This window comes from Synchiropus splendidus, chromosome 17 (assembly GCF_027744825.2).
Source record: "Synchiropus splendidus isolate RoL2022-P1 chromosome 17, RoL_Sspl_1.0, whole genome shotgun sequence".
NCBI lineage: Eukaryota > Metazoa > Chordata > Actinopteri > Syngnathiformes > Callionymidae > Synchiropus > Synchiropus splendidus.
The window spans coordinates 13,291,204-13,315,484 of record NC_071350.1 but is presented as its reverse complement, the minus strand read 5'-3'; the positions used below and the strand labels follow the sequence as shown (position 1 = coordinate 13,315,484).

Genomic DNA, 24,281 nt, shown 5'->3' with positions numbered 1-24,281 from the left:
AGACACTCTACATTCACTCCTACAAAAGACTATTTTAAGGCTTGGAACGCATTAGTTCTTTTTCCATTCATTGTAATGGGAAAAATCCATTCAGATTTCGAATAAATCCCTTCTCGAACGGCCGTCTGGAACGGATTGTGGTTGAGAACTGAGGTACCACTGTATATATATATATATATATATATATATATATATATATATATATATATATATATATATATATATATATATATATATATTTTTTTTTTTTTTTTTTTTTTTTTCAAATGACGAAGCTATGAAAAACGGCGTATGTTAATGACGTCAGGACGCATCATGTGACTCGGGAATTCGTTTGGGTGACGTGGAAGATTAATGGAGAAAGTGTGGGTGTTATGTCCATTGCTTCTGGTTCCCCAACAAGCTTCGCTGAGATTCATAAAACCAAAGGAGAAGAAGCTCGAAGTTCCGATTCGGAGTAGCTGCTGAGTCATGTTTGGACCTGAGGACGCGCAGCAACATGGCGGTGAGTTCTGAAACTCGTTTCTGTGTAATGTTCTAAATGACGGTTTGTGGCTCAGAAAGTTGTTGCTAAAGCACTGCACCGACTGTTGGTGGTGGATAAGGCTGTGTTTAAAACGAAAAAAATGTTTCTCATAATTCCAGAATGAATTAATGACGGGTAACTCGTTACGTTCAAAACATAAACAAACTACTAGAAAGACTTTCTGCAAGGTCAAAGTCAGACAAAGTGAGTTTTAAAACATTTAATCTGTTGAGGTGAAGGAAGAGTCTCCATGGACTCTGAGGCTGCAGAGGATATGGGGATCTGTCGTGAGAGGGGGAGCTGGAGAGGAATAGAAGTGTGTGAACGAGAGGGAGGCGACGGTTTACTTGACTGTGAGGAAGTATTGTTGCCATAGTTACCAGTAGGTCACATGACCTGCATCTGGATTAACAGCCTCGTGGGCTGCCAGTGTAAATGAGCAGCTGTTATAATGTGTGTGTTAGTGGGGTCGTCCTCAAACATGTAAAGACCTGGAACTCACAGTCAAGGATGACAGGTTGAACGTCATGAACACACCTGCCGACTCTGCCTGGAGTTGTGCGGATGATTTGTCACGTCTTCATAATGACTTCATGTTTGCTGTTATCTGCAAGTGTGTGTCACTGATGGAGGAGCGTCAAACTCCTCTCTGCTGCTTTGCAATTCATGGAGTTGTTGTTTGTGCGTGCATCAGATCAACACGTTATCTCCCTCTTTCACACTCTCTCTCTCTCTCGCTTCACCGACGAGGACGGCTGTTTCGGTGTGGTGCGCTCTGTTGTCACGTCTCAGGTGAGCCCGGGTGATGAAAGGTCGCTCACCTCGGCGTGAGGCTGGATTTCTCCAGTTTGCATCATCACTTGGAGTTTTGGGTGATTGTTGTTGCGCAGGAGAGAGACAGGTCTCGCGGCAGTCTCCAACTTCTCCAATATCAAATAAAAAAAAAATCTTATCTCGCTTCCCTGGACTCAGGTTTGGGCCCATGCGGCCTCTTAAGGCATTCAAGTGTGAGAGACTTTTTTTCTGTCCTCAAAACCCCTCCATTTTTCTACATCAATAATTCATGCTTTTAAACTAAGATTACATTTTTCCCTTTTTTTCCCCAGCGCGTTTGATTTGAGGTGGGAATTTTTTTTCCATGTTTAGATTTTTCTATATCTGCTAATATTTTTACACAGGTTAAACCAACTTATTTTAGTTTTCCGTCCTCGTCTTCCCACAATTGCGCATGTAACCTGTCTCAACACTGCGACTGGAAAGGTTTTTGCCTGTCAAACGTTCCTGCTTGACTCCACTATGCTACATTATGTGTCAAATCTCCCTCTCCTGATGACGGCACGCACAGTATGTTGTACCAACTGGAGCAGAAACCAGCTTCAAAACTTGGAGCAGATGTCAGTCGACTTCTGTGTGTGTGTGTGCGCACCATCTGTGACCTCAGCATGACCAAATGCTGTAGCAATAAATGAAGTGGGGTCATTGTAGATGAGCCGTGTTTAAAAGACGGTTAAGGAGAAGAATTGTCATCTCATCCTCTGCCGCTGATTCTCTGCTGGAGTCGTGGGGAGCTGGAACCGCTCCCAGTATCTCGGGCGAGAGGTGGGGACACACTAGCCTATCAGAGGGCATGCAAAAACAGACATTCACGCTTACGTTCACATCTACAAAGAGTTACCGATCTACATGTACCTATATGTTTTTGGACAGTGAGAGGAGAGACACAATGTCCACGATGACAATTCTGCATCTCAGTTGTGGAGAGTGTAGTGGACCTTTGGTTCACGATCGTAGTTTTAAACTTATTTTTAATACAGCGAACCTTTATAATGACATTGGTCCACCCTGAGTCTCTGGATCCATGGATCTCTGATGTGGTTGTCTGCCTTGGTTCACATTGACACGTGGGCTGCGCTGGCGCCTCGGCAAAACACCGTGGTGAAAATAGTTGGATATTGGACGGACCTCCGCTCTGGTATTGGCGACGGCGTCTTCTTCCGCATCTGATCGTGGACACACTCTCTCAGGCAGCGCTAATGCTACGACCCGGCATCAGTTAGGGACCATCAACAAATTCTAAAGCGGTTAAAGTATTAGTGAAATCTTCAATAAGGCGATGAAAAACAACCATTTTAGGAGAGAGAATTGTGAAAAGGTTTTTCATCACACAAGACAAAGGACTGACAGTTAGTGTAATATTTAATATTTATATTTCTTAATATTTCTTAATAACATCTACGAAATGTGTCCAGACTGGTCCATAGTTAAAGTCAACTGTTAAGAGACAAGAGATACAGCAGACAGACGACTCAATTTAGGGAGACTGCAGTGTCCAATGCATGGAATAAAATGAAAATGTATTTATTGTGATAATTATAGTATAAAATTACAACATTTATCGCCCATCCCTAGTGGGAGGAAACTGTAGTGTTCAGCGAACAAGCACAAGGAAAGCTCCAAACTTGGACACAGATTCTATGTTTTTGTTTAGATCACACAAATACAGAACAATTTCAGTGTTTGTCTGCATTTTTATTTTTTCAAATTTATTCCCCACTCTTTTAAAAGTCAGTCTTGAGTGATATATTTTTAAATATCATCTGGGTTGATGCGTTCCGATACTTAAAACCGTGTCTTCTTCATAAAAGTTTTTTTTTTACCTTGCAGGAGCTGGCATCCACGCATGTGGTGTTCGGTTTTTAAAAATATTGACCTCTCACTGGGGACCATATTGCAGTGACACAACATCACACATCTCAGTGAGAAAAAGGTGTCAGCAAAGTATTTCAGCAGCGGCCTCTGAAGGGAAAAGGGAAGAAAAAAAAATCCAGTTGGCAGAATGAGACCTGAGCATAACAGAACGGCCTCTCGAGCTTCACATGGTGTTAAAAATCTGACCCGCTCTACAGCAGCTCTGACTCTAATAGCAACCGTTTTCCTGAGCGCAGTTATCACCTTTCTCAATGTTGCAGCTGTTATTGTGGTCGTCTACATTGATGTTATGATCACAGTCTGTCGCTATGGTTGATGATGTCATTGACTCCTGTCAAACATGAATGTGTTTTTGAACAAATGTGCCTTTCATGCCTATAAAGTCTCAAGGCTTTTGTCTTGAGACTTTGAGTGATGCGGCTGTTGCGTCCAGAGAAACACACATCTAATTACACATTTGCCTTTCATATTCATTTGGCTGTGGAAATGAAAAGTGTTTGTATGCAAATGTGTGGCTAATGTTCTTCTTTCTGTTTGGCTCATGGCGCTGCGGGCCGTTCGTCCTGATTTAACTGCTGGTAGAGCAGCAGATGAAGCTCTGAGAACGCTGCTCACGTTCATTTATGGTGTGTGCTGGAGAATTGTCCTGAGTTTTTAGAGACGCCTGTGTGTCGTGTAACTCGCCATGGTGGGGAGCGATCGGTGGGAGCTTCTGGATAAGGTCGGCGCAGGTGAAACGGAGCTGGTGCCGAGACACGTGCGGTGGTGGCGCTGTTCGCCATTATGGCGGCTCCAGTTTCAGGTGACCAGTCCCTTGTGTATAATGGCTTCTCTCAGTGTCAGGACCTGTGAGCCACATTACAGAGGTTTCAGGACCTTGGACAGCGACAATGGCGCCTTCTCTGGTGGAGCATTTATAAACACAGGGTTCCTTATCGTGGCTGTTCAGAGAAGATACTCCTCTGGTTATGGTTACCTCAGGAACTTTGGATACCATGTTAGGGTTTACTGAATGAGACGTGGTCAGGTGTCTTTGAGGGCCTTGAAGAAGTGACAATACATGTGACTTTCCTCTCCTACCAGACCTGCACTAAGGTGACCTTGGACTAAGACCTGCTGGAGGGTCTGACACCAATTAATCAGGACTCCTAGCTTACTAAAGGCGTAATAAAACATGTAAACACCCTTTGGCCATTTATGATCTTCTGGAACCTTTTGCACTGATGTAAACCTCATGAAGATCACGCTTGTGTCTGCTGCTGTAAAACAAACGCGATCTGCTCTGAAGGTCGACGAAAGAAACATCTGGAGCTCAGTGTGATTTGAGTGCTTCAGTCCGGGTCATAAACTTGGATCTCTAATTTTGCTGTTCTCCTCCTGGATCTTCCTCCTTCTGAGTGTTCTTCTTCCTCCTCCTCCTCTTTCTTCTCACCGCCTCGCAAATCTTTGAAATTGAATGATGGTGCTGCTGTGTGGCCTGGACTGATGCAGACGGCAGAGGAGTCTGTGGTGCGAGTTCCTCGCGTGTCTGCAGGAGCATTAAAACCGTCTGTTGCTAGCTACGCGTCTTTCTCACTTAAAAACTGTCTTTTGATGTCAGATTTGTCGTTTTACCCGATTAGTCTTTCAAATTCAAATCTGGTTTTGGTTCCAGATGTGTGGCCCGGTGATGGAACGCTTTCCTGGACTCGGAGAGCAGATTTCAATTTTGAATTGATCTCATTCGTTTCAAAGTTAAACTCTAAGAAATGACTATCAAACCCTCCATTCCACACGTCTGGTCTCATCTAGAGGAGTCAAAGATGATGATTTCCCCCCACAAAAACCGTTCACAGGATGATTTGGTCCGACTCTGACGGACTGAGAATAAACCTGGATTTGCATTTAGAGCTCTGGATTCTCTACGCCAGAGTCTTTCCCTGCACGGGTCAGGAGGATTTCACGCCTCTCTATCTTGAGCACCGCTGGTCACATGATCCCCCCGAGCCTCCTGCTCTCACCTTCCGCTCCTGTTGTTGAACACACTCTTCCTGGTTCATCTGCAGCTGGACGTCTTCACCACCTCCTCCTCATCCACTGATGATGATGACAAACCCAAGACCTATTTTAAGAGCCAGACATGCACCTGGAGACACACGCATTGGACAGCAAGCACACTTAAATACACACAAGGAAACACAGTGTGACTGACATACAAAGATTCACACATGAATACAGACACATAGGGGGCGATGTGGGCAATCACACACAGAGAGTGACACAAAGAAACGCAGACACACATTGAGGCAGTGAAAGGAAATGACAGACTGGCAGACAGACAACGTCCCACACTGAGGCTTATTTACATTCATAAACATGGACTCGCACTGATGCACAAACACAGACCCAGATGGAGGCACACACAAAGAGACATACACAATAAGGCACAGATAAAGAAACACACAGGTAGAGTGGCACACACAAACTAGCAGCGACTTGTGGACACAACATGCACCAGAACTAAACACCATGGAAGTTGAGTCACCGTTGGATCAGACCCACAAGTGGCAGCCAAATGGAGCGATCAATTCTGGGGGTCGTGTTGTGGTGATGAGTTGTGTCAGTCTTGTATTGTGTGAGTAAAGTTTTTTGTGCGACTGCAGCAGGACGTAGCTCAACAGAGTGTTGGCTAATTGAAGGATCTGTCGGGATGATTGGACATAATGACGTGTGAACCCATTAAGCTTCCAATCAGAACCTGCAATCAGAACCCTGATGACAAAAGAGATGGTGGAGAACTTCCCTCAGTCTTCAGATGAGGACACCAGATGTGTGTGTGTGTGTGTGTGTGTGCGCCTCGACACGGGTCCATTAATAATACAGCGCCGCTGGATCTGGGCCGCCCGGACCTGCTGCAGTGTTCCACGGTCAACTCCATGTTTGTTTCATTCACAAACTTCTCCTGACCCAGTTTGGAGAGACGTGTTTGCAAACTCACTCTGTCTCACTCCGCCTGTCATCCGGAAGAAGAACTGGAAGAATTTTTATTTTACTTTCCGAAGTGTCAGTGTATTGCTCTTCCTCAGAAGAACAGTTTTACATTGACCTCTGACCTCCGTCCAAAAGGTGTTCTGCGGCACCTCCAGACCGTGGGAAGGTCTCGACTTCAGAGAACATCTTGGCTCCACAGAAGTCTCTGCCGCGCCTCCAGGTCTTGATGACCGCGAGCTAAGGGGCGGCAAGTGGCCCCTCTGTGCGGAGAGCTCTTCTCTCTGGAGAAGGGTGTGAAGAGGAGCTCCACTGGAAGGCCCTTCACGTTTGCACTGTAATTTAATTGGCTTCTTCTGACGTGTGCTTCACGTTGCTCGCAGCAGCACACACTAGAGAGCGGTCGGATGTTTACATGCCGCTCACTAACAATCTCCATCCTGCTTTCATCCTCCACCCTCTCCTCACCACACCTCCTGTTTGAATCTGTTCATCTTCTCCCTGTTCTTCAGGCGACGACACTTTTTGTTGTGCTACTCACAACTCACTAACTCACATCCACTGAAGGACAGAGATAATCCACACGTGGCCCCTGGGCCACTCGAGGCCCTTTTGATGACAAGGTGTGGTCGAACATAAATTAGAAATAACAGAAATATATGTTTTGTGCATTTTCTTTTTTTCCCATTCAATTCAAGTCATAATAACTTCAGTGGTGAACCACCAGGTGGCACTCGGTGACCCACAAAGCAGTTCGTGTGTGTGATTAAAATTTTGTCTTCATTTGTTCTCGGGATGAATATAAACATGTGTTAGTGGACGCGGAAAGATTCTTCACTCTCATCACCCTCGGATTATTGAAAGCTCTTTATATGCAAATCAATTCTGTATGACAGACACAAACTCCCGCACGCATCTCTATAGCTTGCATTTTTTCGAGTTCGCGGCCAACAACAACAGACGGATGCTGAAGACGATGAGGAAGAGGAGGAGGAGGTGTCTTCTGCTTTTGTTTGCACTCTGAAGAATCTCAGTTTAATTCAGAACAAAAGCTGTTTATGCATCTTTGTTGCTCCATCAAACGGCTCTCGCCTGCTGCCGGTTCCTGCGGACCAGAAGAAGAAATGAGCAGATGTCGGCTCCGCAGCAGTGAGCCAGACAAAGACAGGATCTCACATCATCGTTTGTCATCGAACCTTTGGGGGGTCTGGATGAGACTCAGACCGGAGTCAGCTGCTGACAGCCTCCTGGGAGCCTATGACCTCTGTTACTTTAAAACCGAGACCACCTCCTTGTTAAGGACTGTGGATGCACTGGACTGGGTCACGACATCCTGTGATCCAGAACCTTCAAAAAGATCACCCCATAATGTGACGGAGGAGCCTTTAATCTATCTTCTTTGTGAGATGAGCGATCTGACGACAACACGGCTATAGTTCTGATGAAATTATGAATTTATTTTTTTTTTATCAGGAAGGAGAAGTAGGTCTACTTTATCTTTCCTAACTCTGCCTGGTGGTCAATACACTTTATGTTTACCTCTAAAGTCTCACCTATGATCATAATGTGGAAGATGGACAGAGAATTGTCTTGAACTTGAACTCCGGACGCGTGAAAACAAACCACAAGTCATTCATGACAGAAATCAATCGAGTCAAACCAGCTGAGGCCGACAATAACACACTGTTGTCCAGTTAATAAAGCATGTTTATGAACTTGTGTCACTGTGTGTGTGTGCGCTTCTCTGAGTGTCCATGTGTTTTCTTTGTGTGCACAAGTTTGTGCCTCTTTAAATATTCTAATCGATGTTTATGACCCTGGCGAGAGCCACTCTGTCAGAGTGCCAGCTCTGCTGCAGCTGGGCAGATACACACTCGTATACACACACACACGCACGTCGGTCCTCTCAGGTCCCTTTAACCTCCAGCACCTCCATCCATCTCTCCTCCCCTGTTGCATCTGCATCTCTGCTCACCTGCTGCATCTTTCTCTCTCTTTTGGGTTTCAAATCTGATCCCTGCTGCTGCTGCAGGAAAACTCCACCTACTCAGTTAATGTAGTCGGCGACTGTCAGCTTTCTCTCTCTCTCTCTCGCTCTCTCTCTCCTGCCTCTCTCTGCCGTTCCCTCTCTCCTCTCACTTGCTCTCCGGCTCCACTTTCGCTCGCAGCCTCCTGCTGTCTGTCCTCCTCTTGTCTCCCTCTCTTCCTCACACATGCTCTCTGTGGGAGCAGACTTGCAGAGATGATTCGGGGCTCTGGTGGAGATATATCTTCTTCTCTTCCATCTTCGGGGAAAGAAAAGTCAGAGCGATGTTGATGCAACAGCCGCCGTATGCTATGTGCCGTCTTTCAGTGTCGGATCATTTCGGGGGGATTTAAGCGCCGGGTTGTGTCTCGTCCTGCTGCACTGGATCTTCTTCACCTCTGCTGCTGTCTCTCCACTGAAGGATGCTCCTTTTTGTCTCCCTCCAGGAATACCAGCGCCGCCACAACTCTCCCTGTCCACTTCTCTGAAGCGTCCGGATTAAGAGGAGCATCAGAGGTGTTGGGATGAGTCTCCTGCTGCTGGTTCTGCTGGACTTGAGCCTCTGACTTGAGATCCTGTCTGAAAGACCGCAGAGAGAATTGGGGATTTGTTTTGGGGAAATTCTTGGATCAGTGGTTGTGGAGGATCAGCGACTTCATGGTTTTCTGACTCGAGCCAAGAGGATTTCGGCGTCTGACGAAGAGGTAAGGCTGCAATTTTTAATTCTCACTTCTGCTTGTGCGTATGCACGCGTGTGGAGCGGATGTTTGGCTGGGTGGACGTGCATAATCTGATGAAGAGAAGCCACAGGAGGTCAGAGCTGCAACAGGAAAAACAGAACGGTTAAAATAAGACCCGTCGAAACTCTCGTGAGTCCAGCTCATGTCCTCCGAAAAGAAGAAGTCTGACCCGTTCCTGAGGAGTCAATACGGAGCTAGTGCGCTTAGACGGGCGCCGTCCAGAGCTGCGACGCTGCCTGGCAATATAGCGTGATCGTGTTGTCATCATGTACTCAGCAGGTTTATTTCGATAGTCTTCTGCTGAATCACTTTGTGGAGATGAGAAGTGAAACAAGAGGACTGGGAGATCTGGGTGGAAGATTGAGCAAGAGCTGCGTGACGGTGTTTAAAGGACTCATCTATCTGGTGTGAGTGCGTCGTGAAAAAAGCAAAGTCCATCATGAACTGGTTGACAGTTGAGGAACCTGAGAAGAAAGCACTGAGTCACTGAGAAAATGTAAAGATGATTTTCAGTCTTAAAGGCTGCAACGGTTTAAGAAAAGAAAAAAATAGACATTGAATCACAAATATGTTAAAAGTTGATCATTTTTAAAATGTTACAGTTAAGAACACGACTTGGTTTAAAAAACTTGTGTGGCAAAAAATGGACACTTAAGTCAAACGTTATCGGCTGAAAACACAAACACAATTCAACATCAAACTCAATGAAAAAAAAAATCTTAATAGTAACGAAAAAAACTCTAAAATTTCATTGTAACTTCAGAGTCTGTCGTGGTCTTCTTAGCTTCCATGATTGATGGTTGTACGTTTTGATGGACGACGACACAGCTTCTGAGATTTCTGTGTTACACGTTGACTTGTCGTGACAGTCTGAATCAGTGTGGGCTCTTGTACTCGAAGATTTGATTCACTCCAAGAATTTTTCTGTGTATCCGACCACAGAAAAACTGAGTTGCGTCTTTGTCACTGGGACTGATATGAGTCACGAGGATGAATCCGACTCACATCCTGTATTGTGAAAACCACTTTCTGTGTCGTTGTCTCTGTAGTTTTCACGTCTTTTCCTCTCGCTTCGTTCACCACCCCGAGTCAACAAACTACACTCCAAATGACCTCTGTCCTCCTTTGTGCATTTAAAGATCTACCAATGCGTTTGGCGTGAACATCAGATCTTCTCTGGCTCCATCGCATATCAGCTAGTGTGTAAATAGATGACTCTGACTCTTTATGTGGTAATCGCATTATAGAGTTCACGGTCCAGTTCTGGTGCAGCCAGCGAACGCAGGCGGGGTGACTTGCTGTCCACGACTTGAACAAGCGAGTGCGTAGAACACCCTGAATCTAGTGAGCCATACTCAAAGTCGGCAGTTGTGTGGATAGCGGCAGAAGGGTGCAGAGGGCTATTCATCTATTTGAGAGATGAGGCCGTGACTACACGCCTCCAGAATAGTTGATAAGCTCCTCCTGGACTTCCTCAAACCACTGGATGGTTTGGGCCAGTGCTACGTTGTTGGGACATCTCTATGCCTAAATACTGGGTGAAGATCTTCTGGGGTGAATTTGGCTGCCGTCCAGTAAGGTCAGTTCAGGGTCAGACTTTGTTTGAGTACAGGAGTCTTGTGTGCCTGGATAGTTGTTTGCCGTTAGATTGCATGTAGAGTTGTGGCTCTTCACATACACCTGCAGGGGGCGCTGGCTGGATTAGTCATTTAAATCTGTTGGCCACAGTTGGGAAGCTGACATGAGTGTTGGACCGTCGGAGTGTGTCATATTGAATCACAGCTAGGGGGCACTGTCACTGCTGACAGCAAGCATCTCACCGCAGCGATCAGCTGAATAATGGATCTCAGGAATAATGTCCTGATGAATTTTGCAGGAGGACCAATTCAGGTACATGTGTTTCCACCGCAGCAAGACACACACCCACACACACATGCAGAGGACACCACCTGGAAGAAGTTGATTTGGAGCCAGAGGACGTGATGATCCGTCCTTCAGTCTGGTTAAACAAATCAACTTCTCATCATCTGACGAACGACCTCGCTGTCCTTGTTGCCTCTTGTTGTTTGTTGATGCATGAAAAATGTCCACGAGAGACAGAGCTTTGGGTCAAGGATTCAAGCGATGCATCTTTCAAGGATGAAAAGAGACTTGACGGACAGTCCAGTCCATCTTCTGAGCATGTCTGGGCAACATCTTCTCTGACTCCAACAGGCCTGACGTGTCGCGGCTGCTGTCTTGGCTGCCGCGTGGTTGGCCCTCGGGTTGTTGGCAGTGGCATTAACAGGCATCGTGTTCTCTAACATCCATCGCTGTCACGTCGTGTTCATCCTTGCTCCAAATGCCTCTTCCTTAACCATCACAACCATTGTTTTTTTTTTCTTTTTCTTGCTGTCGCGTGTGTCGTCGTATCTCCATTTGCTTTTGTCTTAACAAATGAAATCACTGACACTTAACATGATGCAGCGCACCCGTCTCTCAAAAGTGACATATTTAGTTTGAGTCAAATGAAAACTGATGTCAGGATCCAAACGCTGCCGTGTCATTGTTTCATCCGTCCATCTGTTTTCATCCTCGTCTCTTCTCGTTCCCGCGCTCTTCCGTCTTTCCTTAATTATTCCCTCAGAGGCACTCGTTATTTCTCTCCCCTCCTTCCCTCCCTCTTTATCCTGTTTGCATCTCTTTTGGGCTGTTGACTGCTCTGCCAGGGTTGTGAGTTCGATCCCAGCCTGCTCTCCATGATTAAACTTCTTTCAGTTGGCAAGCCTTTATTTCAGACTTTGGTTTGTGGCACTGTATAACCTTCCCTCCGGCTGCTTGTGAGTTGTGTTTTCTTTTTTTCGGTGCATTTTGAGTGGTAGTCTCAGCTTTAATACACTTCACACATATGGTGGCAGTAGTGTGTCATTGAATTGACTTGGTAACTGCAAACTTGTGATAGTTAACAACTATGAAGAAGTTCTTGAAGAGAAAAATGAAAAGAAAGTGATGCTTCCTCCAACAGTAAGAACTGTTCATGAAAGCACCTGTTGAAGCAGTTCCTGAAATTATTTAGAAAAGTTTATGACCATGCTTTCATTTAGACTTATATCTTCTTTTGAATGTATTTATTATGAAATAAAATATATTATATTTATTTTTAAATATTTATACATACTTTTATTATATGTATTTTATTCTGAATTTTGTTTATGATGTACAGTTTTTTTCCATTTTTCTCAACAGTTTGTATCAAGTTTATTTTTTTTCCTATTTTTCTTTTTTTTTTTAAATTTGATGAATATGACTTGGACCTGGTTCTGCTGTTGGTCAGACCTTTCGATGACACATAAATATCTTTGCAATAACCACATGGTTTGCGCTCTCGCCTTGAAAGCAAGAAGGGTTCAATGCCTGGGTCGGACTACCTTTCTGCATGGAGTTTGCATGTTCTTCCCCGTGTACACGTGTGTTTTCTCCGAGTACTCCTTTTTCCTACCAAAGACATGCGCACTAAGTAAATTTGACACTCTAAAAATGTGCCCCTATGAATGCATGTGTGTGTGAATGGTGTGTGTGCCCTGCCCTGCGATGGACTATTATATTTGTTCTGGAAAAGGTGGGCCCCGAGATCAAAAAGGTGAAGAACCCCTGGTCTAGAGTCCAAACGTCAGTGGCTTCATTCAGAAGACACACACACACACACACACACAAATTAACTGCAATTAACTCATCTTTGTTTTCATGACAACCAGCAGTGGTGTGATGTTTGATAGGTGGTTTGACTCTCTGCTGCACCGCTTCTTTAGCACTTCTGCGTCGCACCTTTGTATTTCTAATTAGCCACATGTCCACTTGTTGTCCAATTAGCCACCAGGCCACGGCAGCCGGAGAAACAACAAGAACGCAGGAAGCGTGCGCTCGCGTCAGGTTGGTAAGCTTCCACTCCGGAGAGCGCGTTGATCTCCAGGGGCAGGAAAACATGGAGGTGAGCTTCCTTTGCTCTAATTACCCGGCAACAGCGCCCACTAATTGTCAGGACCCAGCGAGGTACCTGGAAATAACAGCCGGAGTTTTCGCAGGAACAAGCGAGAGGACAAAAAAAATAAAAGAGTTTCCGCCTGTGATGTGGAACAAGCGCTGATGGTTCTGTTCTGTGATGAGATTTGGACCGTTCCATGTCTGTGTGAATATTATTCAACACTGCAGCACCTGTTCTTGAACCAAAGCTGAGAGACTCTGTGTCAGATAAACATTCTGACGCTCGCAAGTTCATTGAACATGAACTCATCGCAGTCGACTCTATTATAATTCTATTATATAATAATTTTGCCTTTTTCTTGGGTCCGGGTTGGAGGAAAGTGTACCAGAAGGCTTGGGAGTGTTGTGGCACAGCTCTTGGAGTGGACCGGTTCCTTGAATGCACCTGTGGGTGAAGAAGCCAGATAAGAACTGCACAGACTGGAGAAATGTTTATGAACAGTCTGACTGCTGAATTGTTGACCGCTGAGCGAGACGATTGCATCCTCTTTGATTCCTTTATCTCCCCGCATCCACAAAATGTGACTGGATGAATAATTGTGGTCGGACCGAGTCAAAGGAGGACGAGCGGCGATGGAGGAGCGGGTCTCCTCCATAAATAACTTTATCTCCGGCTGCCACTGAGTGATTCTGACAGTCCGCATTAGCAACCTGGAACTGATTCTGCTCTCCAGTTTTGGTCCTTCAGGAATTGATTCGTCTCGAGAACAAAAGCCGACACAGGTCCGACTGAAGGTTAGGACGGAGGCTGGGAGACGGGCGAGCGGGGAGACAGATGAGCAGAGCGACAGGCGGTGTCTCTGGGGTGGAGGGAATGGTGATTACAGGACTTGAGCAAATAGACTCAGTAAAGAGGCTCCACGTGATGGGGGTCCGGGGAAATCTTGGACGGCTGCTTTGTTTGCATCCAGTCCTCTGAGGACTCGCGGTAAACAGACGACTTGACTTCTACTAAAGTGCAGTGACACAAGGAGGGGATCAGTCTACTGCCTAGGGTCTCTGTATCAGCAAGTCTTCACAAGCTCTGAATTGACTTGTCTAAACTACAGCTCTGACTCAGTCTCTGCCTCATCTGTTAAACAAGTGTGATTGCGTTGTTGATGGCTATAATTCGCAGCTCACCTGTTGTGCTTATAAATTCCCCTCAGCCGAACTAGTAATTTCTGTTTGTGTTATGGCGCTTTGACTCGCTTCTTGAGACGAGTTGTTGACAAGTTAGTAGCAAAAATGAAGGCTGAAAGTCACGTTCTCTTCAACTTCATCACTTCCTTTGTCTGATAATATATATTGTATTTGGGTCAACTTCTTGACTGCACTCTCACGTCGGGATTCTAACTCTCACACAACTGAGGTCTTATCTATTATTCATCAAGCTGCGCGAGACAATTGGCAGCTGCTAATGTTGCTCTCTGGAGAAGAAGCTCGAGTCGTCTGCATTTGATGAGCGAGTCCAGAAAGTAGGTCTTTTGTTTCAACTTTAATAGCCAGACTCATTCTGGTGAGGATTCCGGACACCAGGAACCTTTAGTTCCCCCTCTGCGCCTCGGAGAACGACGTGGGAGTTCAGAAGTTCAGATGGTGAAGTGGATCTGCCAGTCGCCCCGGGTGGTTCCGGTCTGGTCCCGGGTTCTTCCTTCTTATGGAATGAATGTGTGAAGGTCTGCCAAAGAACCAAACGGAGCTCCAAAACAAACAAAGAATCCGCGACTCAACTGTATGATGTTATTGGAAATCAATGGTGACAGGTAATCCATACTGAGCTGCAGCTGCACGTCTGGAAGTCGATAACTCACATTTCCCTGTCAAGAGGAGAAGATTTGGTCCAACAGGAAAGAATAATTGTTGATCTCAGCCGGCGTAGGTTCGTCCTTGTCTCGGTGAGTGAGCAAGGCAGCTGAGCCGTTCGACGAGGGTGTGTGCGTGAGGGCGACTGTTCTGCCTGACCTTCCTCGTACACGGATTTTAGATGAACTAGTTAAGTTGGATGTTTTCAAGTGCAGCATTTTATCTGAAGGACATGAAAAGTTCTTCACTGTGTTAAGGGGTAAACATCAACGCATACAAGCCCAAATCCTGTTTACTGTAAATTCCGAACTATAGAGTGCACCAGAATATAAGTGGCAACCACTAAATCTAAGAGTGAAAATAGATCTTGTTCATACATATATCTATAAGCCACAGGTGCTGGGGTGCTGTCTGCACCACAGAGAGGTCAGTAGTGCTTAAAATGCCTGAGGATCTCTTCTAAACTAGTTTTGAAAACAGGGTCCAGCATGGGGACTGACTCGTGGGGCAAACTCGACAATGTTCTGAACTTCAATCATGAACTGCTCACATCTTTTATTCACATTAAAGTGCTCAAATAGAGCGGTTTTTGTCCGTGTATCCCAGAGGTGGGTAGTTCAATTTCCTGAAGGGCCACATTATTAAATGTGACTGTTGTGAGGGACCATCATGCCATGAATACGAAAGGTGACGGGAAAAAAAATCTCAAGTAACAAGGACGAAATGAATCGCATCCAATGGAAGCAAGGAGATTAAGAAGTGTAAATATTTCATGAACCCTAAAAATCATTTTACATGCATCTTATTTGAATATAAATCATAATAAAACTATGGACCAAACATCGGATGTAAAAAGGCAATGTATTTAAAAATATATTTTGTGTTTTCTTTCAACATATTTTGAGGAAAATACTAAAATGACGAAAAGTAGAAACAAAAATTTTGTCATGAATGTGTTGTATTTACTGTTGAACTAGTACCAGCTAAAACCAGATAAAAAAAATGTCAGTAAATATCAGTTGTATAGTTTCAGTCTGAACCCATGAGGGCAGCTAAAACTCAGGTAAAGGGCCATATGGCCCCTGGGCCGCACTTTGCCCAGGTCTGGTGTATCCGAAGTGCCGAGACCACGGTCTCAGCTGCTGCTTCGGGAGATCGGTTCTGCCGACACGTGGCTTTAGGGTAAATAAAACGGCTGTTGATGTGACAAAGCTCAATATCTTGGCAGCATGAGGCTCTTAAGCCTGTAAAAGTCCATAAAATAGCCATGTTGATGTATAAGCAGCAGGGTTCAGCCCGAGAGAAAAAAGTAGCGGCTTATAAGCCGTAAATTATGGTAAATGTTTGGTTCACTGGTCATTTGTCTCCATGTTTTGGCTGTAAAGGAAGAGAGCTGCTCATGTAGCCGAGGTGCTTCAATCCTCTTAGCACTAAGAAACATGTTGAAGACAGCTAATCCAGTTCCAGAACCACAAACAGAAGAGCAGTCTCAGTTAGTCGGATGGAGCTGGGCTGGTCATCTTGAAGAAAAAGTTTTATAGTTTCACCAGCCAGACTGAGGCAGTCTGCCCCATTCGTGAACCTGTTCTGGGATCTGAGTTTGAACAGGACTCAGAAGATGGGAACCGCGAGGCGTGAACTTGTTCCTCTGTCGCTGGTCAGAAGTCGATGGGCTCGTCCCGGAGGCTGAACGGTTGTGATGAGCTATCGACTGCAGTAAATCACCACTTAAGTCACCTTGGCTCGCGGCTGATGGATCGCATGATGCAAATATGATTATTGAAGCTGGAAACAAGACTCAGAAAAATGACCGTTGTGCTGACCGCTCCGTTAGAAACGCATCACTCAGCGAGACCTATTATTGACGCGCTCAGCGCAAACGCCGTCGCTGAACGCAGACGGAGCTGAGGGTTTATTGTTTTGCATTCACACCCTGAAATACTGCATAATCGGCGCCTTACACACTCTAACACACACACACACACACACACGCACACACACTGTACCACATGCCCAGGCAGATGCACACACTCACACATGCATTTGGACACACACTCTCGTATTCAGACACAGTCTCACATTTTCAGATATTCAGACACACACCCCTCACACGCGGACACACACTTTGAGGTGCATAATCAGCAAACCATGAGAGTGTGGGCGCCAGCGGTTCGTGAAGGATGCTGATTGTTTCCGAGGAGGACCGAGGGCGAGCGGCCACGAGAGCGGAAAGTTCAAACAGGCAGAAAACAAAGAAGAGAGAGTCGGCAAGAACCGAGGTGAGATTGAGATGAATAGTGTTTCCTGCGATGGAGGAAGAGTCGGATCCATGGAACTGGAGCTCCATCGTCTTCTGTAAGTGGCTCCTGGGGTCCGGTGTCTGACTCCTTCAGCCGAGCAGGAACCTGAAGCTCTCGCTGTGTTGCCGTGGTAACAGGCCGGACTGGACTGAATGGTTCACTTTCTGCTGGAACTTTCTTTGGAGATGTTGGGCAAAACATTCCAACCACCAAAGGCTGTTTTGCAGCTCTACTTCTCCTTCCTGCTAAAATATCCTCATGAGAGGTGATCAACTCCTCTCCAGCTGCAGCTGAAGGCTTTTGAGGCCGACACTTGAAGACTGACTTGCGCTGGTGGAGATTTCGCACTGTCTCATGATGGCTTGTGTCTCCAGCCACTTCACAAAGCAGATTAGAGGAGGCTACAGTCCTGAACTCGTGATCACCTTCAGAACCATCTTTGTAACCCTCACCACTTCTCTTGAATCCGACCACGTCGATAGATCGACCCCGCTCTTCTTGACACCAACAAACGATGGTCCGAGGTCCACTCGGAATGAAGACCGTCGTTACAAATGATCCGCTGGAGGAGGATATTTATTGAAATGAATCATCAGACCTGTTTGTGAGCTGTATAATCCGACCATCTATCAGTGCAGTGAAATCTTCTACGTCTCGCATTCCACTTTATTTCCCATTAAATCATGAGCGAGTGAACACAAACCCCTGCTGTGAATACAGATGTGTGTGTCTGTGTGTGTGTGTGAAGGTGTTCCTGTTTGTCACTCTGTGTCTCTGTGTATGTGGGCATGTTTTGCTATACTTTGAGTGTTGACAAGCCACTTTCTTGTGAGGACATTCTGGCCTACTATTGTTGGATGCAAGTTTGGTTCAGAGTTCTGGTTAAGGTTAGCCATTTGTTTTGGTTTAGTTAAGGAGGAGAGGCTGGGGAAAGAATGATGGCCCTCACAAAATAGCAAAACAAACTCGTGTGCCTGTCTGTGTTTGTATGTATGAGGGTTTTTGTTTTTATGTGTGGGTGTCTCTCTTTCTGTGTGCGCATCAGGGTTTTCATGTATATGTGTGAGAGAGTGTGTGTGTGTGTGTGTGTGCTTTTATAGCTACCCTTGTGGAACCTAATTCTTGGAAACACACCTACATTTTTGTTGGTCCCCACAAGTCCAAGCCTCAATTTGAGGATGCAAATGTCAAAATAATGGGTCATAATAGTTGGGTTTAAGTTTGTTTTGGATGGTTGGGTTTAAGGTTGGAGGCTGGGGAAGGGGTTATGTCACTCGTGGAGTGGCGATGTGAAGTTCTTGGTGCTGATGGTGCGAGCGGAGCACGATCACAGCAGCGTGTCATTTTAATGCAAATAATGTGGGAGGTGTCTGTGCGTGTTGTGGTGTGGAGGAGCGGGGAGCAGCCATAAATCATCCTGACTGAGCCGCTCCTGCTCCTCTTTGTTTCCTTCACTCTTGACTGCTAATTTATCTCTACACGTTTATTTCCGCGCGGCGTCTCTCCGTGTGTGGAGTTTAATTTAGCTCTTCCACTCGGTTAGCTGATGTATGGACGCTCATATTTACCTGCTGAACGGACGGCCGCGCTGACTAATGGCCGCCTGATTATTGTCTTAACGGCTTATTTTGGAGGGATGGCGCCGTGAAATTAAAAGATGCTGTGGGGGGGGAGGAAGGAGGGGACCCTGGAGGGGGGGGCAGGTGCTGTAATTATTAAAATAAACTGCAGACAAATTAGCACTCGACTGCAGTGTTGCCACGTTTAGCATCTGATGTTATTCATCTTCCACTCGGGTCGGTTCAGAGTCAAACACACGTCAAGAACACTATTATGAGTCAGGCCTTCTGGCAATCAAAGAAGTCTTCATTAAAGTAAAAAAAAAAAGTCTTGACAAGTCACCTTCTTGTGAGGACGTCTTTTTAATGATTTCCTACGGAAGTTTAGAGCTGCCAGCCATGGAAAAATATTTTTGGATCAGTATCACTTTATTTCATGATATTCATCACGTTATTTCACGATATTCATCTTGGTATTTCATGATGTTTATCAGGTTATTTTCTGATATTCATCATGGTATTTCATGATACGTATCACGATATTTCATGATATTCATCTTGTTATTTCATGATGTGTATCACGTCATTTCATGATATTTATCAAGTTATTTCATGATATTCATCTTATTTCATGATATTCAACTTGTTATTTCATTATACGTATCACATTATTTCATGATATTCAACTTGTTGTTTCATTATACATATCACGTTATTTCATGATATTTATCAAGTTATTTCATGATATTTATCAAGTTATTTCATGATATTCATCTTGTTATTTCATTATACGTGTCACGTTATTTCATGATATTTATCAAGTTATTTCATGATATTCATCTTATTTCATTATACGTGTCACGTTATTTCATGATCGTATCACGTTATTTCATGATCGTATCACGTTATTTCATGATCGTATCACGTTATTTCATAATATTTATCGTTATTTCATTATACATATCACATTATTTCATGATATTTATCAAATTATTTCATGATATTCATCTTGTTATTTGATTATACATATCACGTTATTTCATGATAGTATCACGTTATTTCAGATTATTTATCTCGTTATTTCACTATACATATCACGTTATTTCATGATATTTATCAAGTTATTTCATGATATTCATCTTGTTATTTGATTATACATATCATGTTATTTCAGAATATTTATCAGGTTATTTCATGATAGTATCACGTTATTTCATGATATTTATCGCATTACTTCACGATACTTGTCAAGTTATTTCATGATATTTATCAGGTTATTTCATGATATTTGTCACATACTTTGCCGCACGGAGTGGACAAGGTGAATCACTGAAACCGGGTGTTCAGCCGAACTCTATGGGTGCCGATGCTCGAATTCACCAAACAGCATAACCAGATATGACGTAAGACACCCCGAATCACAGGAAATGGTCCGGGTAACAATATCCTGAAATACCGTGATAAATATCATGAAATAACGTGATACTGATCCAAAAGTATTTTTCCATTGCTGCCAGCTCTGAGCTTCCGTCATTTACTTTATTAACCTTCAGCTTTTTAGACGATGCCTGGGCAGCAGTGTTGTGCAGCGTCTCTTCAGTCATGTTCGTATTTGCTCAATGTTATAGAATAAAACTTTCAAAGTTAAAAGTCAATTTTAACAGTGACGGTTCTCTACTGTTCTCCCAAATAAACATCAAGCGTTCGGGAAGGTTCCCCGGAGACGTGAATGTCAAATAACATTCAGACGTCTCATTAGTTCAACTTTCCTGTTTTATCTTTGACTCCCAGACGAGCATCAGAGTCGAGGAAGTCACGGCGGTTATCTAGCGAAGGCTTTATCTTGCTGTCAGCGACTCTTGTTGAAGGTTACAATGAACAAGCGCAAAAAGGTCTTCAATGATTAACAAAGTTGGAGACGATGCCGAAGCACGGCACGGCGTCGGGCCTGTGCCTGTCCGCCGGACCTCTGGGTGAACCGAGATGTGACTGCAAGCTCTCATCCCCTCCATGTCTCCACCTCTCAGTTGAAGAACTGTCAGATCTGGTGTGGGATGGTCACAGCTGTTTGGCTCTAATGAGTGTCTCCGTGTGTTTCTGTCTCAGCTTCTCTCACGTCTTTCCACAACTGAACCTGAGGCACTGGCCCCATTTTCACGGAGGACCATGGAGGTCCATCAACCTCACTTGTTCTCCAACATGACTACTACTACTATGCTACGTCGACAGTTCAAAGTTGATTTTTGTGTTCTTCTCCTCTCAGTCAGTTCAAGATCACTCACTAGATCACCCAACTTGATTCCCAAAAACCCAAACTGTTTGAGGTAGTCAGCTCTTAAGCGTCCTCAACAAAAGCCAGGGGCGGGCTCCTCTGTCAGAAGCCCGGGATCGCCATGGCAACAGAAATACATTTTCCCCGTTAAAACATAAACTGCTATTTTTAGAGACTCTACTGAAGATTCTATTTCCAGCAGTGCTGCTCTCTTTTAATTCGGGCCCCGCTGTGATCCCGACCGCTGCCGACGTGTTACCCCACAATATTTACCTCCCCGCGCTCGCCCCCCGCCGGCTCCAATTCCCTGTAAGTGGTCCAACAGGAGAGCGAGCGTGTTGTTGTCTCAGCGGTCGATTCTTTCCATCTCCTCTCACCTGGCTGAACGAATCAGACTTGTCAAGACACCGGTGTTTTCAGCGTTGTTGCTGTGACAAGTTCCAGAATCAGTGTTGTAACTGTAGATTTGATGTGGCTCTTCTTCTTCTTCCCGGTAAAAACGCTCCATTTTCGGGTCTTCCTAATGCAGAAATGTTTTTTTTTTTTAAACTCGGTTAAGGTTTTTGTGCAACCCGAACACCTGGGTTGCTCCTTATTTCTGCATCAGCCTGACGTTTCTGTCACCACCGCAGCACAGGTCTGACCTCTGACCTCCTCCTTTTCTGCCAGCAGCCAGAACTATGTCTGGACTCTGTTAGGGGAATGAAGTGTTGAGCTCTCCCTCTCACAATCGAGTCACACTCGGGTCCTTCAGTGGAGGAGCAATGAGGTGCTGTTATTAATTCTTCTGCAGTGGCATTATGATTGATAACAAATGTCTTCATGGTCGGGAGTTCTGCGGGAGTTAGACGACTCCCAACGTCCACGCCGACTGCTGACTGTTACAAGGGAAAAAAGCCAGTCTGATCTCCTCCCCTCTTTTTGTTTCCTCAGTAGCGGTGCACAGTTCAACATCTACACAAGTCTCTTTTATGTTTGTCAGAAGCTGTTTGATCCACTGCGAAATGGACCCACGGTGATGAAGGGTTGTGAGTTGCTCCTCCGGATGTGTCTGGGTCCAGAGAGGAGAGGGATCAGTGTTGATCCATGTGATGCCGTGCGGCCTTCACGTCTCCCTCGGACGGGAGGAGGTTCAATCCTGGCGGATGTGGATGCCTGTCACTTTATCCTCCAGACGCTTTCAGGGGGATCATTTTCAAATGTTCCTATTTTTCCTTGGCTAGTCGGATGCAGCTGCAGATCTTGGAGAAATGTTCCGTGGTCACGGTGCTGACAAGATTATTATTATTATTAGATTCCTTTATTTGCCTCACCGTGGGGAATTCAAGTGCTCGACGGTCCTGTCTTGCACAGAGGCTCATGTCAAACCGGATCCAACCAGAGGATTCTGCTCCTCCTCATCTGGGCCCACGGGCCTCTTGCTGAGAGCTGAGCCCATTCCAGTGACGGATGTGAGACTCTGGAGTGTTCATCTCTGAGCTGGCTAGCTTGGCGGGTTTAGTCGCCGGCGCGGCGCCCCCCCGAGGGGAAAGCAACCATCAGAGATGGAATAAAGGTGAGCGCCTCCATCCTCAGTCATCACGCTAAATCATCAGAAGCCTCTCCTGCGGCGCTGGGGTCGACCGGGCCGCAGATCTATGCCCTGCTCGTGGTCATTAGTCGGATCGAAGCCCGCGCCTCCACCGCTGGCGCTCTGGCGGCGTCCCAACTGGTTTGAAACGATGACTTTGTCCGCCCGGACTCATTAGCGAGCGTGTAAATGCTGGCTGCTATTAGCCGACAGGAGGATTAACTCATTAGTGAGCACAATATTAATATTAATTACAGAGCTGTTCATTGAAACTCCGGAGGAGTGCGGGCCTTCGTTACCGTGGCAACGGAGAAACAAAGCGCTGCGAGCCATAGCACTGATTCTCAATGTGGTGCGGTTAAAAGAGTCCAGGTCCACCTTGTCATGCACGACTTGACCACTAGATGTCACCGGACTCATCCACGTCCCAAATGTCCCGCTGTCCATCCCAGCCAATCACAATCACCCGTCATTTTCCCGTCGTTTCTGGTCCGGTTAGCAACTGAAGTTTGACTGACAGTCGGATCTCCGTAACCAAAATACTTCTTGTCGCTCCGGTCGCTGTAATTGGGAGGCAGAGATGAGGGTTTGTGTGTGCGCCAGTGTGTGTGTGTGGTGAACGCTACAGTGACCTCGTCTGGTAAAGGTCGCCGTTTCATTATGTTCAGTAATTAATCTACGGCTGACGTCACTCCTCAGTGTGTCCTGGAGTCGGGCTGAGACTCAGACTCTTCAGCAGAAATCTGCCAGAGACGGATCCCGTCACTGGGCACGGTGAATGTTTTTTTTGTTCATCTTTAATCACTTCAGTAGTTATTGAAGCTGCCTAAAAGGGAGGCGGGGCGACCCGCATCATGACCCCCTCTGGAGCGCTGTGTGAGTTCTACTGAATTAGATTAGGGACCTGAGCGAGGCCCTTATTTATTACGGTTCTGGCTTGTCAACAAGACTAGTGTCCTCGATCTGGCACGGAAAAAAACGTGTTTTTAACTTTGTGCTGCTTCAGTTTCACGAGCTTTTGGCATCAGTGGGAGTCCACAAGCACTTGTCTGCGATCCGACGTGACTTTGGTTCTGATGGTTCTGAATCTCCTGCGGTGAAGATTAGCTGATGTTTTATTCATCTGGTCCAGGATAAACGCGTCCCGCTGCTGTGCGGTGCAGTGCTCCTGACCCACCGCTGAAGTTTCTCCTTTCTAACAACTGGACCTTCCAGCCATCGGCATCCATCTCCGGCCCCCAACCGGCCCGGTCCAAGTGTCGCCCCGGGTGGTTCTGTTGCTGCCGGCTGAATCGAGAATCACGACCTTGTTTAATGGTGTCGCTTAGAATCACGCTGAGAGTGGAGAGCACCGGCGCCTGCGGTCCACTTAGTCTTCTCCTCTGGACTGTGCCGCAATCATGATGGTGATGATGATGATGGCGAAGACGGTGGGTAGCATGCGAGCCCTGCTGGCGAGCGCTGTGCTGTCGATGCGCTCACATGGGTTTGATTCAAGTTTGTTTATGAGACAGAAAAATAAGTGCCGAGTGGACTGACCCTGAAGCGAAGATGATTCCGGTCAGTCATGGGTTCTAATCCAATCTGCTGTAGTCAAGTTCAGCTGTGATCTGCTTCCAGGCGACTGACTCTGGAACTAACGTCTGAGCTGGGACGTTCCGATGCTGCTGCAGAACGGTCCTGACCTGCCAGGACACAAACAAAAGTGCCAGAGGATGAAGACACTTCTGGGTGGTTGGAGGTCATGGGGCAGACTGAGGCCTGACCTTTCTCCTCGCTCAGCTCACTGTGATGATCGATCTCATCC

At 45.7% G+C, this 24,281-nt stretch overlaps 1 protein-coding gene across 4 annotated transcripts in view; it reads left to right on the top strand.

The window, feature by feature from the left end:
• Positions 1-349: 349 nt before the first annotated feature.
• The window catches only part of sgcd (sarcoglycan, delta (dystrophin-associated glycoprotein)), a 92,491-nt gene continuing 68,559 nt past the window's right edge, over positions 350-24,281 (top strand). For all 4 annotated transcript variants that reach the window (XM_053846144.1, XM_053846145.1, XM_053846140.1 and 1 more), the window contains exons 1-2: positions 350-505; positions 8,675-8,932. The gene's annotated coding sequence lies outside the window, so the exon portion shown is untranslated. The remainder of the gene's footprint in view (positions 506-8,674; positions 8,933-24,281) is intronic.